General features: G+C 36.8%; 1 protein-coding gene across 2 annotated transcripts in view; it reads right to left on the minus strand.

The window, feature by feature from the left end:
• Positions 1-15,906, minus strand: part of dok4 (docking protein 4) — a 268,036-nt gene that overhangs the window by 142,357 nt on the left and 109,773 nt on the right. For both annotated transcript variants that reach the window (XM_039763188.1, XM_039763187.1), the window contains exon 2: positions 4,623-4,710. The gene's annotated coding sequence lies outside the window, so the exon portion shown is untranslated. The remainder of the gene's footprint in view (positions 1-4,622; positions 4,711-15,906) is intronic.

Here is a 15,906-nt window from a genome sequence, read left to right on the forward strand (position 1 = left end):
GCCTTTCTTACTTACTAGCTTAACCCACAGCGATTCTGACATATTTTCTGTTTTTTTGTGGGCCAGAATAGCATTTTTCACATATAGCGCCACACCCTCTCAGTTCCTTCCTAGACTGTCTCTCCTAATACTAATATTACATTCCTCTCCATCACTCTCATTTAGCCTTGACTCTGTAATTCCTACAATATCATAATTCCATAAATGCCCCCCCATTGTCAACTGTTTATGCTGATTGGAAAAAAAAACTTTTGTTAATTGCAATTAAGGACTAGGTGAATAAGATCCAATTTTAGATCACTGAAATCTGACTGAAATTGAGATCCACTTGACGACTGTGTAATTGACTTTTTCCTATTTATCATTAAAAGGTCAGTGATTTGTGATAAAAATGTATTTTCCATTTTTGTATTTTTTTATGTTTATATGCCACTATAACAAAAAATATATATATTTTTTTACTTTATTTTAGAAAATCTGTTTCTTTGTTTTATTAGTATTAAAGGTTTACTGATGTTATATAAGATGGTTATTATATTGCTTTGAGATTATTTTAGCTCATGTCTGTACTGTACAAGTGTGTATGTACACTGTAAATTACATGCAGCAAAAGATAGAGAGTCTTCATGTGAACCCCACGTGATAAGTGACAACCAAAACCAAGGCTGAGGAGTGAATTAGGGTAATTATAATTAGGGTTATATTAACTTTTGTTTAAGGTAAGCAGGCCCTCCACGAACTACTCTGTTGTAATATACTTCCACATCTGTGGACTCCAAAGGGAGGCCACATACAACTGACTTAAAGAAAAAAATACTTGAGTGAATGACTTAAAGAAGTGACATTTGAAAACATCTAATAAAGATAATAATTTACATTCAAACTTCAAATTACACTACATACTTATTATCCATTTCATTTTAAAAGAATACACTTTCCTGTAAAATTGTGTTTTGAAATGACCACCAACAAAAGACAAGTCTTTAGGAAAAGCAGTAATTACTTTAATGCAGGAATAGTTAACTCATGGGCAATTGTACATAGCATATTCAAGAATAAACAGCTCCATACTTATTTTTTGACTTGCACCTTTAACCTAAGCAGCTTAAAACATCTGAGATACATCTGGATGAATTTGTTTGGTTTCGTCAGCTGGAGTACAGGCAGGTGAAGTGACTTGCTCATTATCACACAGTACCAGAATCAGGATTTGAAGCCACAATTTCAGTGTTTATAAAGTCTAAAGCTTTAAACAACACTGCTTGCCAATAATATTAGCACTTGGTAAAACAAAAACAGAGAAGTACTTAGTGACTGAGGCCTATTGTCTTACAAAATTCCCTGAGCGAAGACAGGTAACACAGCTAGTATCCAAATGAAGCTTCTTTCTTCTTTTGTAATATATTCTTTCAGATATACAGTACCAAGTTATTCACAGAATAATCATAGTTTGAAGATCAACCTCGAAAGATTTGAAAACATTTACTACATTAAACACTTCAAAGGATTTGACCTACAGGGCAATGAATCTTTTATATACATAAAAAATTTGACAAACAACAGGAGATTCTTCAGTCCATCAAGCTCACCTGGACAGGTAACAGCTATCCTAATATTTCTAACAAATATTTCTTCCAGATACTCTTTCCAACAATACATTCATAACGCTTAATTTTCTGACAAAATTTGTAATTCTTAGTGGTGGAAATAAATTAAGATTTTCCACAAACACATTTAGACACCAAGCTAAATTCAACTTTCTAGATGTTTTGATCATAGAATCAGACTCTGAACACAACTCAATGGAAAATGTTTAACCCCATCACAAAACTTCCATTAACTTGAAAAAAAAAAAATTACAAAAGGAACTTGTAATAAAATTTAAACAGACACAAAATGGGTGCAGAAAGTAACAGATTAACTGAAATGAAAACACATGACTGGTTATGTTTTTTTGATCAATAAAAAATTTTCACATGGAAAATATGAGTGCCTACCATCATATAAAAATAGTGATCTATTGTTAATGGACTGAAATATGCCTCTACTTTTTCAGTAAAAATTTTAATTCCTGGAGGATTAGATTATATTAACTCTTTTTCACAAAGGTGATCCTTAACCTTTGACTTTTTAAGATAGCTGTGATACTAATGAGGCGAATAATGGTGGGTGAGGTGTTAATTTATCAAAAAACTTTAGCAGAAACGTGCAGGCACAATTAAGAGGGTCATACTGCTTAATGTAAAGTGTCTGAAAAACTGCAGTGTTTAATAGTTTAAAAAACAACATTAAAGCCACCTGATTAATACTGTTTAGGTCCATGTCACGAGACCGAAACAGCTCTAAACCCTCAAATGGTGTGAAATCCAAAATACTTTTGAATATGTCCTGTTGTATCCTGGCACCAGAACATTAGCAGGAGTTTCTTTAAATCTTATAAGCTGTGAGGTGATGCCTCCATGGATCGGACTTGTTTTTCCAACATTCCACACTACCGGCTGCATCCCAGAAGCCTCTTGAACCCACCATCGTCTGTAACGTCACCAGGATAAGTCTAGCAAATGAGGACACACTCGCACATAGCAAGGAGTAGATGCAAAATTGCCTTGGTACAATCTCTCTATTATAAAAAAAAAATCTTGGAAGACAAGACATGATCTTCTCGGAAGACATTGTGACGCCCGCGAAAGACACTTTAATGTCATGCGAGACAAGGCAGTGAGACATTTAAAACAAGTTCACGGACATCTAACCTAGCAGTTGTTGGAATGCTTTTGGCAGACACACTTCATGTGCTCCCAGCTCTTAAAAGAATGACAAGCAGAACACGCAGCTCACCAGCAGCAGCAGCAAGCCAACTGATGATATGACCGCTTCTCCTTAGCATGCATTCAGCCTGACCAACCCCCTAAACCCCTCCCCACCCTTTATATCACGAATGGCTGAGAAGCAAAGTGGCAAAAGGACAGCTGCTGTACAGGCTTTGAAATGATCAAAGCGCAGTGCAACTAGCAGAACATGCAGCTCACCAGACCCATTATACCACATCTGATCAGACTGCGATCTGTTGAATTTGGTGGCCAAGTGAACACCTTGAAATATTTATTATGTTCCTGATACCATTCCTAAACAATTTTTGCTGTGTGCCAGGGAGCATTATCTTACTGAAATAGGCCACTACCATCAGTGAATACCATTGCCATTAAAGGGTGTACATGGTCTGCAACAATCTTTGGATAGTGTTAAAGTAATATCCACATGAATGCCAAGTCACAAGTTTTCCCAGCAGAACATTGCTCAGAGCACCACACTACTTCCACTAGCTTGGTTTCTTCCCATAGCGCTTCCTTTTTCCATCTCCTCCCCAGGTAAATGACGCACATGCACCTGGCTGTTCATCAGAACTTCATCAGACTAGGCCACCTTCCACTGCTCCATGGTCCAGTTCTGATGCTCACATGACCATTGGAATTGATTTCAGTGCTAGATAGGGGTTTGCAGGACCGTTACGACAGGTCTCCAGGTACACAGTAGGCTGCAGTGCATGGTCAGTTCTGACTTCATTCTCTCATGGTCAGCATTACGTTTTTTAGAAATTTATTGCTACTGTAGATCTTCTGTGGGGTCACAACAGGCAAGCTTGTCTCTACTCCCCACACACATCAATGAGGGGGCACCCATGGCCTTGTTGCCAGTTCACTAGATGTCCTTCCTTGGAACACTTATATACTGCATACTGGAGACACTCCACAAGACCTGCTGCTTTGTCATATAGCCATTAGAATTTGGCTGTTTTCAAACTTGCTCAGATCCTTGCACTTGCCCATTTTTCCTTCTTCCAAAACATCATCTTCAAGTGCTGATTGTTAACTTGCTGCCTAAAATATCCCACCCCTTGACAGGTGCATTTTAACAAGATAATCAATGATATTCATTTCACCTGTCAGTGCTTTTAATGTTATGGCTGATTGGTATAAATGGCTATAACGTTTAGCAGCATGATCTTCTAACAGATTTCCACAGTTTCCCTCAAAGAGAGTACACACTTGGTTTTACCATCAATAGTCTATCCTGGTAGCACTAGGCAGTAAGTAGGAACCCACCCGAAAGAGCATGGCAGTTTCACAAACGCATGCACAAAACCTCACATAGAGCCAATTTAGAATCAAACTAGCATGCACATTTTGTAGATGAGGGAAGAAAACTGGAAAACTAAGAGAAAAACAAATAGACAAGGGGTGAAAGATTCAAATCTGATACGATAGCAGAAAGAAAGTAATAGGGCCCAGAAACAAAGCCCTATGTGCTGCTGTGCTGTCACTTTGCTACCTTTAGGGAAAAAAAATCTTCTTATAATTGCAATACATATAACAAAAATGTAACAGCTCTAAATACAATTTAATTAAGGTGCTTGAATTTTTCCATCTATTAATTTTGTTTGCTTTCAAGCCTATTGTAATCACTGTTCACCGAAGCCTAACCAAACCAACAGAAAACAATAAAATCAGTAGGCACAGGTATTGGAATAATTCATCAGCATCAGGATTACATTACGTAAAAATGCACAGTACTAAGTCACTTAGTAGAAATTAATAAAAATGTAAAACTTGTTAGTAAGTTACCTGCTAAGAAGTTTACACACCAATTTCATGAGAAAATAAATAAAGCCCAAAGCATCCTGATAATCCTTTTGACAAATAGGTATGTGGCCTGTGAAAGGAACAAAACAAAAACAATTCAACATTAATAACAAAACACTTATTGGGACACTAGATTTTTATTCATGTTTACTTTTGCTAAAAAAAAAAACATACAAGTCTGCCCTCTTACTGTCAGTTTCACTTATAAGATAAAAAAATACTACAGGAAAACAATTAAATCTTATAATTTTGCTTAGAAAATTGCACTTTTTACTTATTTTTTTTAATTGTACACACTTAAACACTTTCTCAAACTTATTTCATCTAATTTAGGATTTCTGGAGATATTTACAAAACATAATTGGATTTTACATTTTTTTTTTACATTTTATATGCATATCCACACTGTTGCACTTAAACTAACTGACATATCTAATATTTTTTAACTGATGTGACTTAAAAATTGACACTCGATTCCAAATTTCTAGGTGGTGCAGTATGTCAGTTAGGAATTCTGATTCAGCAAATTTGTGTATGACAGTCTTAATGGATTAGCCACAATGCCACATTGTCTGCATATTACGAATGGTTTAAGGAATTTACATATACGTATGCTACTGAAACAACAGGACCCACAATGCTAAAATAAAATGCAAATAATAACCAAGTTAAAGATAAGGAACTGTTAATACTTATGTTTTCTAAATAGTTCAGTTAGGTATCTTATTCCTTCTGGTGGCTCATTCTAGACTCTAGAATAGAATCTAGAGGAAGCGTAACATTTTGATTTTGGAAACACATTCTTTTGTTTTCAACATATGAAAAAAATACAGCTTGAAATTGAACACATTGCTGATGTAACTGCTCAGTAGGGCTCTTCAAAGAAACAATGGTCTAAGGATGTAAAAACAATGCTTTGATATGGTTAGTCATAATTTTTGACTAATTGACAATCTCAATTGTTACTGTGCATTTTGGTCTCTGGGGAATAGTTGCATATGGTATTGTACGTAAGCACTACGAGTATGTGCCATAATATAGAAAATATTGCTGCCACCTTCGACAGTCAAAGAAATCTCTTATTTTTATTTTCTTTTACAAGTTTTAGCACAGTGCTTAGAAAACTCTGCCTGAAACAGCACTTCAACTAAACACGAACTTCACTGAATAAAAAACAAATCTTAGCCAAAATTTGTTTTAAATGCCATTATCTTTTCAGTGCATTTACACAGTTTACTAACAGCATGAGAATCTGAAGTAAAGAAAAGCTCTAATATACAAACACACTCAAATAATTCCCTATAGCTTGCAATCCACAATCACACCTTATTGGCTAAATATCTTCAGCTATGATCTTTAATGTCAGGTGATTTTCCCCATTTCTTAGTGAAATATTTTATTAAAATTTCCACTGAGTTAGATTTTTTTCTTATTGTGTTAACTGGCTAACAGAAATTTTATTTTTTATTAATGTAATATAATTAAAAAGACATACATCTATAATTCAGGGTCACTAAATAAATGGGGTTTGGTGAGGATGCTGAAAATACCATTTGGACATTACAAAATGGTTCTACAAAGCCATTCAATGTCCAGTGATAGATAAAGTATTCAAATGATTTACTTAAATAAAAGTACAAATAAACGAGCAAAAATGTACTCCAGTAAAAGTTGAAGTACCCCATTTACCTTTCTACTTAGGTAAAAGTAAAGTATTTGCTTGAAAATATGCTTAAAGTATTAAAATAAAACTACTTGTCAAATGTATTCCCTAATTCAAGGTATAATACAGTGTTTGGAGTGCCTAGTGAATGTTTATTTTGTTAAATACAAAAATAGTTACATAAATAATTAACAATGATGCAGATTATGCTGATAAATTAATCAGTTTAATATATTTATATATTCGATTTAAAACAATTTCAATAGTGAATTGTACAAAATAATTAATACATTCAATATAAATGTGTTGTTATTGTATTATATTATGATGATATAGTTTTAAATAAAAAGAATTCTGTATCAGATAGGTGCTACTTTCACTTGCACTTTAAATGAGTACATGAAAGACACCATCAGGCATGCGCATTAAACCTATTAAGCTTTTTAATATGAGGAGCAAAGAAGTGTATTATTATCATAGTGGCAACAGAGACATAAACAGACAAATAACAACGGCCATAAAATAAAAAAGTAAATGATTTGGTTTCGTTTCAAGCATCTTTTCTTATATTAACATTACTAAAAGAGAAAAGTGGCAGACTAATGCACTGTTGAAAAACAACACTCTGTTTATTCATATTCCAAATATGATTATTCAGAAATGGGTCATGGGGTAGCTAGAGCCTATCCCAGCAACTAACGTGTACAAGGCAAGAATGATCTGGCATGGTAAACTGGTAAAACTTATGCCATGAAAATAAAGCAGTAATTCCACCTAATAGCTGAACCTCAGATCCACAAGGAACAATGCGGTTTCCCTTTAGGCCATGGAACAGTGGGCAAAGTTTTTGATCTTCCAGAAATACTGGCAATCCTGTATTCATATGCTTTGTAGATATGGAAAAACCTTAAGACCACGTACATGACAATATGGGGCTCCAGGGCCATTGCTGTATGCCATTTGCTCTCTTTATTTGAGAAGAGTTGTGATACCTTACTTGGCATTACCTTGAGTCTGTTCAATATGGGTGATATAGTGCATCTTGTCTCCTCTCCTATTCATGATTTTTTATGTACAGGACATCAACAAACAGTTGAGAATGGAAGAGTATCCAGTTTGTGAATTTAATGGTTACATCTGACTCTGATCAAAAGTGTGCACTGGAATGGTTAGTCGGCAAGTATGTGCTGTGGGAAAAACTGGTCATGAGACTAACTAATGAATTCTTGAGACAGCATCAGCTTTGCATACAATGAGCCAGACCATGACGGTGAAGCAAGAGTTAGGTTACTGGATGAAGCATTCAATTTACCACTCAATCTCCATCCTCTTTTATAGACAGAGGTTCTAAGTAGCAACCAAACAGTGACATTACAGGTACAAAATGCTTAAAAAAAAGATACCTGTGCAGGGTTACTCAGTTTGTACTTCATAATAAGGTGAGGAGCTAAGTCATACTGGAGGAGTTCAGAGTAAAGCCATTTCTTAACGAAAGGAGTTGCTTGATAAACTTTTGAGCATGTAGAATGGAAGGCCCCTCTTAACATCTTTCACACAGGGTGTTCAAGGAATGGCCCAATGTTTGAACATTGTTCAAGGGAATAGTCCAATGGTTAAACATGTCTGAAGTCACACTGGAGGGACTATACCTAACAGCTGACCTGGAGGCATCTGAAAATTCCCCAGCAAGGATTAGAAGTAGCTGCTGAGGAAAAGATGGCTTGGTGAGGCGTGTTGCTACCATAATGCTTATTAGGATGAGTGAAGTGAAAATAACGATGATGAGTAGTGAAATGGGATAATATCATAACAGATGACTGTAAGAGCCAATCTTAGACATTCAGTGTTAATGTTAAATTTACATAAGTGTCTGTTAATTTGAACAAAATATCAATTTCACAGTTATTTAGATTATGGTATAATCATTAACCCCTTTTGCCATCAGCATGTAACAGATCTTTCTTACATATTCCTGATATAACTGAGTGTTAATTAAGCCAGATAGGAAACAGTTGCTGCTAGTAGCATGGACGGTTAGATTAGCTTACAAATAGAATATTGGCATACAGTTTTCTTACTGTCTCCTGATGGTTTTACAAACATTTTATGAACATATACAGCAATACTATGACTGCATGACCATATATAAGAGAAATGAAACAGAACTTCCCTTGAACAAGATCTTTTCCTTTCTTTGTAATGTCATTTTTTCTCTATTTTTGTGTGAACCATTTTGTTTTACATTTTATAAACTTTTAAAGCAAAGATATTTGGACAATGGAATTATCTGAACACGTCACACTATAGCCCGAATTCTTCTATGAAATAAGCCAAAGCTGCAGAACCTAGGAAATGCTGGATAAATGCAGCTACAATGACAATTAGGATGATGATGCCTACAAAATTCAGGATCAGTTAGTCAGTGCCAATCACTGATCCTTTATTGTTTTACTTTTAAGCCACTAGACCAAGATGACTGCCTATTAATTGCTAGGTAAATCCACTTCTCGTTGTGCAAACATTTTGCAATAAACAAGTTAGCAATAACAATATGTGCTGTTAGCATCTATATATATAATTCACTAAGGCAAGACACCCATGGAAAGGCAAGACACCCATGCAAAGCACACCGGAAGGGGCGTGGATTCACTAAGCCGCCGACAAGACAGACGCCCATGGCGCATGCAGAACCACGCCCACCAACTCGGACGTGACGACACAGGAAAAATGGTGTCATTAATGTTCGTCTGCCGTAGAGTCCACATGCACCTCTGAGCCACGTTGACTGTTCATAAAGGCATGTTTCTCACCGAAGTGAATCGCTATATGTAGCGTTTAAAACAGTTTGCAAGAGGTATCCCATGGGATCCTTAAAACAATCCTTAAAAACTGAGGTTAAAACACAATGAAGGAAGCAGTCTTTAAAATAAAATAAGCCCTGTGCCTCTGTTTCATTACCGTCTCACCTGCTTCACCAATGCAGGCCCTGCAACAGTCGAGACACTCTCTCAGCAGCTGGCCTTCTCTGTGCCTGACCGGTTCACACAGAGGCACCACATCACCAGGCAGTGTGTATGCTTCGAGAACGAGGGTGGACGCGGCAGGACTATCTAAAAAGAGGCATATTTGTCACGGATGTAAATTGCTGTATGCGGCATGTAAAACAGTTTGTCTCGGTTGTGAATCGTTGTATGCATCGTGTAAAACAGTTTGAGGGGTTTCCCATGGTCTTAGACTTGGTGGCCGGGTCTCTGTCAGTTGCTCTTCCGACCGGGCACATGACCAGGCAGTATGTATGCTTCGAGTGCGAGGGTGGACGCGACAGGACCATCTAAGAAGAATCATATTTGTCGCGGATGTGAATCGCTGTATGCAGTGTGTAAAACAATTTGTCGCGAATGTGAGTCACTGTATGCCGCGTGTAAAAGGTTGTATTGTATGTTGCCCTCGCCAGAGTTTTATCTTTTCATTCACCTACAGTCGTATACACAATGAAGTAAGCAGTCTTTAAAAACCGAGTTTTCGGTTACGATGCACGACTGCGTGCACCATAGAAAACTGTTTTACACGCTTCATACAGCAATTCGCATCTGCGACAAACAAGCGTCTTCTTAGATGCTCCTGCACTTTGTACACACCCCCCTTCCACCTCGCTACTACCGTGGTCGGGTGTCATGGTGGATTATATATAGAAAGGCAGCCAAAACCAGACAGAGCAATGAAAAGTCTACGTGAGTCACAGCTGTATCTGGACTGTGCAAAGACGACAACGACGCAAGTGATGAGTTGGAGGTGGGCACATGAGCAGGCAGTGCATACTGAACGAGAAATCAGCACACTAGCATGACGGAGGAAGCGGAATGGACGTCCTTCGCCTCTCCTCCCGTTCCACACCCCACGCCTGTGCGCCGCACGGAAGATTGTGTGTTGGTTCGTTCCGTGCATTGTTACAATGTTGCTTTTCTTGCTGATTTATTACATTACCGATTTTTTCAAATGTTAATTTTCTCACTGTGCTTAAAAATCATTAAAAAAACAGCCTGATTATGCGGCATATGGTACGCCGCGGGTTGGCTAGTATAAGGAAATACTTCACATGCAGTGCATTTTTATTCTTCAGTTTGCTACCTATGGGCTTTTATAAGAGGGATTAAATTAAAACAATTTTTTTATTTCCCCGTTAACAAGATAATTTACAAATAGATTATCAGCCAGACAATAATTGCAGTACAGTACACCTCCAAAATTTGCGGGGGTTACATTCCTAGAGCACCCGCGAATTGTGAAAAACCGCAAATTTTGGATGTGGTTAAAAAAATGCCTATTTTCATAGTTTAAACCCTAAATATGCCCCCAAAACACTTTAATTTAATTTCAAACTCAGCTTAATACATTACCTAAAAATAAAGAATGTAAAGGTAAACTTGTATACTGTACTGCTATGTCTCACCAATGTTCCGCTATATGTACTGTAATTCATATAAGCACATTTTCATTGCCAGAAGCCTTAGACGGTGCAGCTCGTTTCAGCGGCATTTTGGGGCTTTAACCCTTAAACTGCCACATACTTGGGGGTTAATGCATCCCTGGACGCCAAATACTTTTTTTTACTGCACTTTAAGTAAACGTCACAATTCACATTTTTTTCATGCAAAAAGCATCACAATTACTGCAACACTGATCATTTAACACACTGCTTATAAACTGTAAAAAATTATTTAAAAAACTACTGGAACAATATGTACAAAGTGCAACAGACGTCATGGATGAAACTCCATGCGTGAATCACTGAGCCAACTGCGCTTGAACTGGCTGCACACAAGCACACAGAGGTAAGCGCTGATGCTTGCAGGCTAGTCTTAGTGCAGCAGCTCAATCCCAGGGACAGGGAGGCTGTAGTACTGCAGGGTGTAATGCTTGGGTCACAGAATTGCACAGAAACACTGGAGAGTAGAGACAGGAACTTTATTCAAACACTTCAAACAAACATGTCTCTTTCAGAAGTAAAAGGATCTCAGTATGCAGTTAGTTATCGATTAAAGAACAGACAAACATTATAGGGGAGCACAACCCCCAACAGGAGCAGAGAATGTCTGGGGGAGGAGAGAGAAACAAAGCAATCAGCCAAAAAGGACAGGTGCTGTTCAGGCTTTTAAGTAAGAGAAGTAAGCCCAGCAAGTAAGGGAGCAATGTGAAGGTAATCTTTCAGCGTTTTTTAAGAGGGGGTTTTTGAGGAGCATCTGTGTCTTCTAGGGGTGCGTTCAGCCCCCTTGCTCAAACGGCTGCCGCTAAGATTCATACTGTCGAGAAGATGGTGATTTATTTATGTTTAAGGTGGAGATTCCGGGGACTCACCCAGCCTTGACCTGACCTGCTTGCACTAACAAACAAGAGACAAAAATAAGCAAACCGGTAATCAAACAGCAAATAAAGAATGTAATGAAAACAAATGAAATAAGAAAACAACGATACCATCCCTGTTCCCCTTACAGCGATTATACATTAAATACAATAAAGCACAAACAAAACACACACAGTAAATCAAGAAAAAGTTAATAAAAAATGGCAACGGATGAAATGTAATGATGAAAATAGATAGTCCAGAGATCCGCACATTGAATGTGAATGTACAGATAAGCCTACTGGTAGTTCCTGAAATGGTGAAGATGGATGGACGGGTTCAGAAGCGCTCCTTTCTTGCAGGATGGCCATGAATCCACTTACAGTCCTTATGTACACAGGCAGATCGCAGACAATCCAGACGTACGAAACGATCCGGGACAAAATGAATAAGGTAACCCCCATAACCCAGGTAACCCAAAAGAAGCTGCACTGACATCCTTTGACCTCAACAGCCCCAGCACCCTCAGCAGAAGACCAATCAGAGCCACTGCAGGGACTGCTGGAAGTTACAGTTTCAAATTCTGTTGGCTACTTTCACCATCCCAAGGCGCGGTTTTCTCTACAGTTGCTTCCTGTTCTCTCTACAGTACAGTATTGCCACGAAAAAGATAGAGGATATTTGCGGTTTCCACAAACAATTATTAGTTAGGTTCTAAGGAAAAATCCGCAAATGACTGAGGCCGCGAACTCTGAACTGTGACTTCGTGGGGGTCTACTGTACTCATACAACAAGGCAGTAGAGGAAAAAGACTGACCTGAAATACAGAGGATGCTTCAGAATGGTTCAAATAATATTGTGTTGTGTGGTTAAAGATGGATTTTTCCAGAATAAGGAATATTTTCAGAGAATGTTAAAGCTTCGGGAAAATACACTTGTATATTTTCAAAAGTTTTATTTTGTCATTTCTTGAAAAACAAGGATTGCCATTTTGCTTTACATCTAGCTGTCTCCAATAGTTTACCTAACTTGGCATAAAAGGTAATAATAAATTTAATAACACATTTTACTCCTTCTGTTACTCCCCATTGATACTTCAGTTTTACCAAACGTTCTGCCTTATGCAAAGCTTGATAATTTCAGGCACACAAATGCAATATCAATAATCACTGGGTACTTTCTCTCAAAATGGAAAAGCTAAACTAATGCCCATTTAACTGAACACACATACCCACAAAAATCAACATGGAAACATGTAGACAAAAGATTGACCAATCTAGGGATTGAACCCTGGGTCCAGGCAGCAAAATTAGCCACTTTCAAACCCTGTAAGTTAAATCTAAGAAAGAAACTTACTGTAAAAAAAAAAAAGCATGTTTTTGTTACAGGTTATACAAAGTGGTAATGTCTTCTTCGACCAATTGCAATGATAGAATTCATTTAGGGCAAACCAATCCCCCGGCAATCATAAGTTGTGGTCATTGTGTACTTTAGTATACAGATGTATTTGCTTATCAGGTAGCACCAAAAACATCATCATTAAATAAAAATGTATCAAGTATATGTTTAAAGCTGAGGCATCCCTGCTGTGCCTTAGATCTGGGGTTAAAATTAAGACATTACATCATTTAATAATATGCATGATCAACGTTTGAAAGAAATGCCTCACTCAATAATAAAGATCTCTCAGGAAGTCACAATTTCACTCAGAAAAATACATATTTCTTTTCAGCCACAAAGTGGTACATCATCAAATTGAACTTATGGATTGTGCATTTAAGGACAAAAAAATACTGGCCAATTAAGAAAAGTGGGAGGAAAGCAGTATGAGGAAAATTTTGCCTGATATGAAGCAGTTCTCCATGGAAGGTCAAGGCAAAGTCACTGTAGGTAAAAAAAAGTGCTCCACCACCATAACCACCTTGAAAATCACAAACTGTGATAATCCAAACAATACCTGGAAAGGGAGTTGTTATGAATGCTGTAAAGTAGCTGGAAAAGCACAATTTTGGTTTTGCAAAGAAAATAGGAACTACAGTACTATGTAACTTAGTACAGATAAAGCTAGTAAGTTTAGATTGTGCCACCCTAAATGCAAGTTATGTGTGTAGAGATCAAGAACATGAAAGAAAAATAATTTAAAATGAAACTGAAGGTTTCAATAAGGAGAATAATGCAAGTTGTCATTTTGCTTTACTTCTCAAAAATGTGTACTTTCTGAATGGCTTCTGAATCACCAACACAAAAAAGCATTAGAATATATGTCCTATCTAAATTATATCATGGCAGCAGACATATTTACAACTTTTGACTTTCTGTCCTTTGTTCACTACTGCTGATTACTAAAAGGCAAATTTCTGATTTGTAGCAGGGTGCATATATTTACTTTTTAGTCAACTATATGCTTTCATTGAAAAATCAACTAAATATTTAAAATCATGCAGTCAAGTTATGTTCTTCTTTTTTGAAAAGGAAAAAAAACAAAACAGTTTAATACAATTTTAGCTACCATTTATCTTATTTGTACAGTGTATTATGACTTGGGTTGGAGATGACTTACTAAACTCATCACTAGGTTTGTCTGTTCCCGAACATTAAGATTAACACACACACACACACACACACACACACACACACACACACACACACACACACTCACTCACTCAACTAGACCCTATTTACATAAACATGTATGAATGATGCCCTACTATCAATCACTCTGTTTATTTCACATAAGAGCCCCACATGCACATACACACAGATTTCAGTCACACAATTACACATGAGTGACACCCTACTTCCAGTCAATCTGTAACAGACCACATAGTATTGAAATTATTTTTATAATGTGTGACTATAACTATTATGGCGTCACCTCCTGGCGTCTACTAGTTCAATATAGAGTACACTAATCAGCAAACTTTGTAAAAGGCTGTCTTAATATGAATGAGTTTTAATTATTGGAAATGTGAAAATTGTGCTAATTTTGTTAAACAGCCTTGAAAGGAATTATTGCTATTCTTTACTGTATGACCTTATTAAATATCAATTGCCTTTACACAAAATCAAAATATAAAACACATCAAGCTAAAAGTAAAGTTTCTCAAGCTCACAGTTGTTCATAAAATTGACTGAAATATTTTTGTTTCATACACTCGCATTGTTTTCCCCTTAACTGAAAAAAAAGTCTTCTGGTGGTAATTAAAAAAAATAGGAACACATATTTGCTTTAAATAAGTCATCCCAACATGGGTCTCCTGATCAGGGTACTAGCTGTTTGGCAGATGAAGTCTGAGAAAAAGAATCAAATGATCTTTTGGTACATTAAACCAACAGTGAGCTATGGTATTTATGTGCTGTGTGAAAAGGAAACGAGAAGCTGACTGTCAGTTTCAGGTCAATTTCATGAGCCACTTCACTCTAATTCCCCATGTCAAACTGCTGAGCCCAGAGAGTTGCGTACTGGAAAAACCTAAAATGATGCATTGATCGCAGGGTCGAAATCATATACAAAAAAGGAGTGAAAATAGGCAATTGTTTCTGATTGATAGGTTTCTGGGGTCAGTGCACTTCTATTCTACGTACATTCAATAGGTGCACAAGCCCATACTGGCAAAAATGTTAGGAACCAAAGATTGATCTTGTACATTAGTTACAGCAACTGATGTAACTACTGCAGGACTCTGACAGTTTGTCATTCTTTTCTATGCTGAGTGGAGAAGCGGTAACATTTGGCATTTGAAATTGCTATGATAAGATTTTTGGATGATTCAGCTCCTTATCAGGCACTGTAATGATGGGTTCAGGAAAAATGAGGTTACGGTAAGCAGCTTCAGGATGAGAAATCAATTACATAAAATATATCAGTTATACACATCTCGGGATTTCAATCCTGATTTCTCAGAGGTGTATGTTTTCACTCCTGCTAAAATACTAATGAGAGGCTTCGGTGGCCTTTAAATCTGTTCCAGGCTAAATTTAGATGGTTCTTCTCTACACTTTGAGTATTAACAACCATATGTTTTTTCCATAACTATTCCAGATATTACTCCATTTTTATGTATGTCTGCAACTTGATTCTATAGATATTCATTCCTTACTATTCAATTACTTTTAAAGGAAAATACATATACCAACACTGGTTACTACAATACTGACCAGCAGCAATTATACTGAATTATCACTTCCTCTGTGTTTGTTCATCACCAAATGAAAATTTAAAAAATGCCAAAGAAAAAAATAATACCATAGGAAATGTAAAG

This window comes from Polypterus senegalus, chromosome 9 (genome assembly GCF_016835505.1).
Source record: "Polypterus senegalus isolate Bchr_013 chromosome 9, ASM1683550v1, whole genome shotgun sequence".
NCBI lineage: Eukaryota > Metazoa > Chordata > Cladistia > Polypteriformes > Polypteridae > Polypterus > Polypterus senegalus.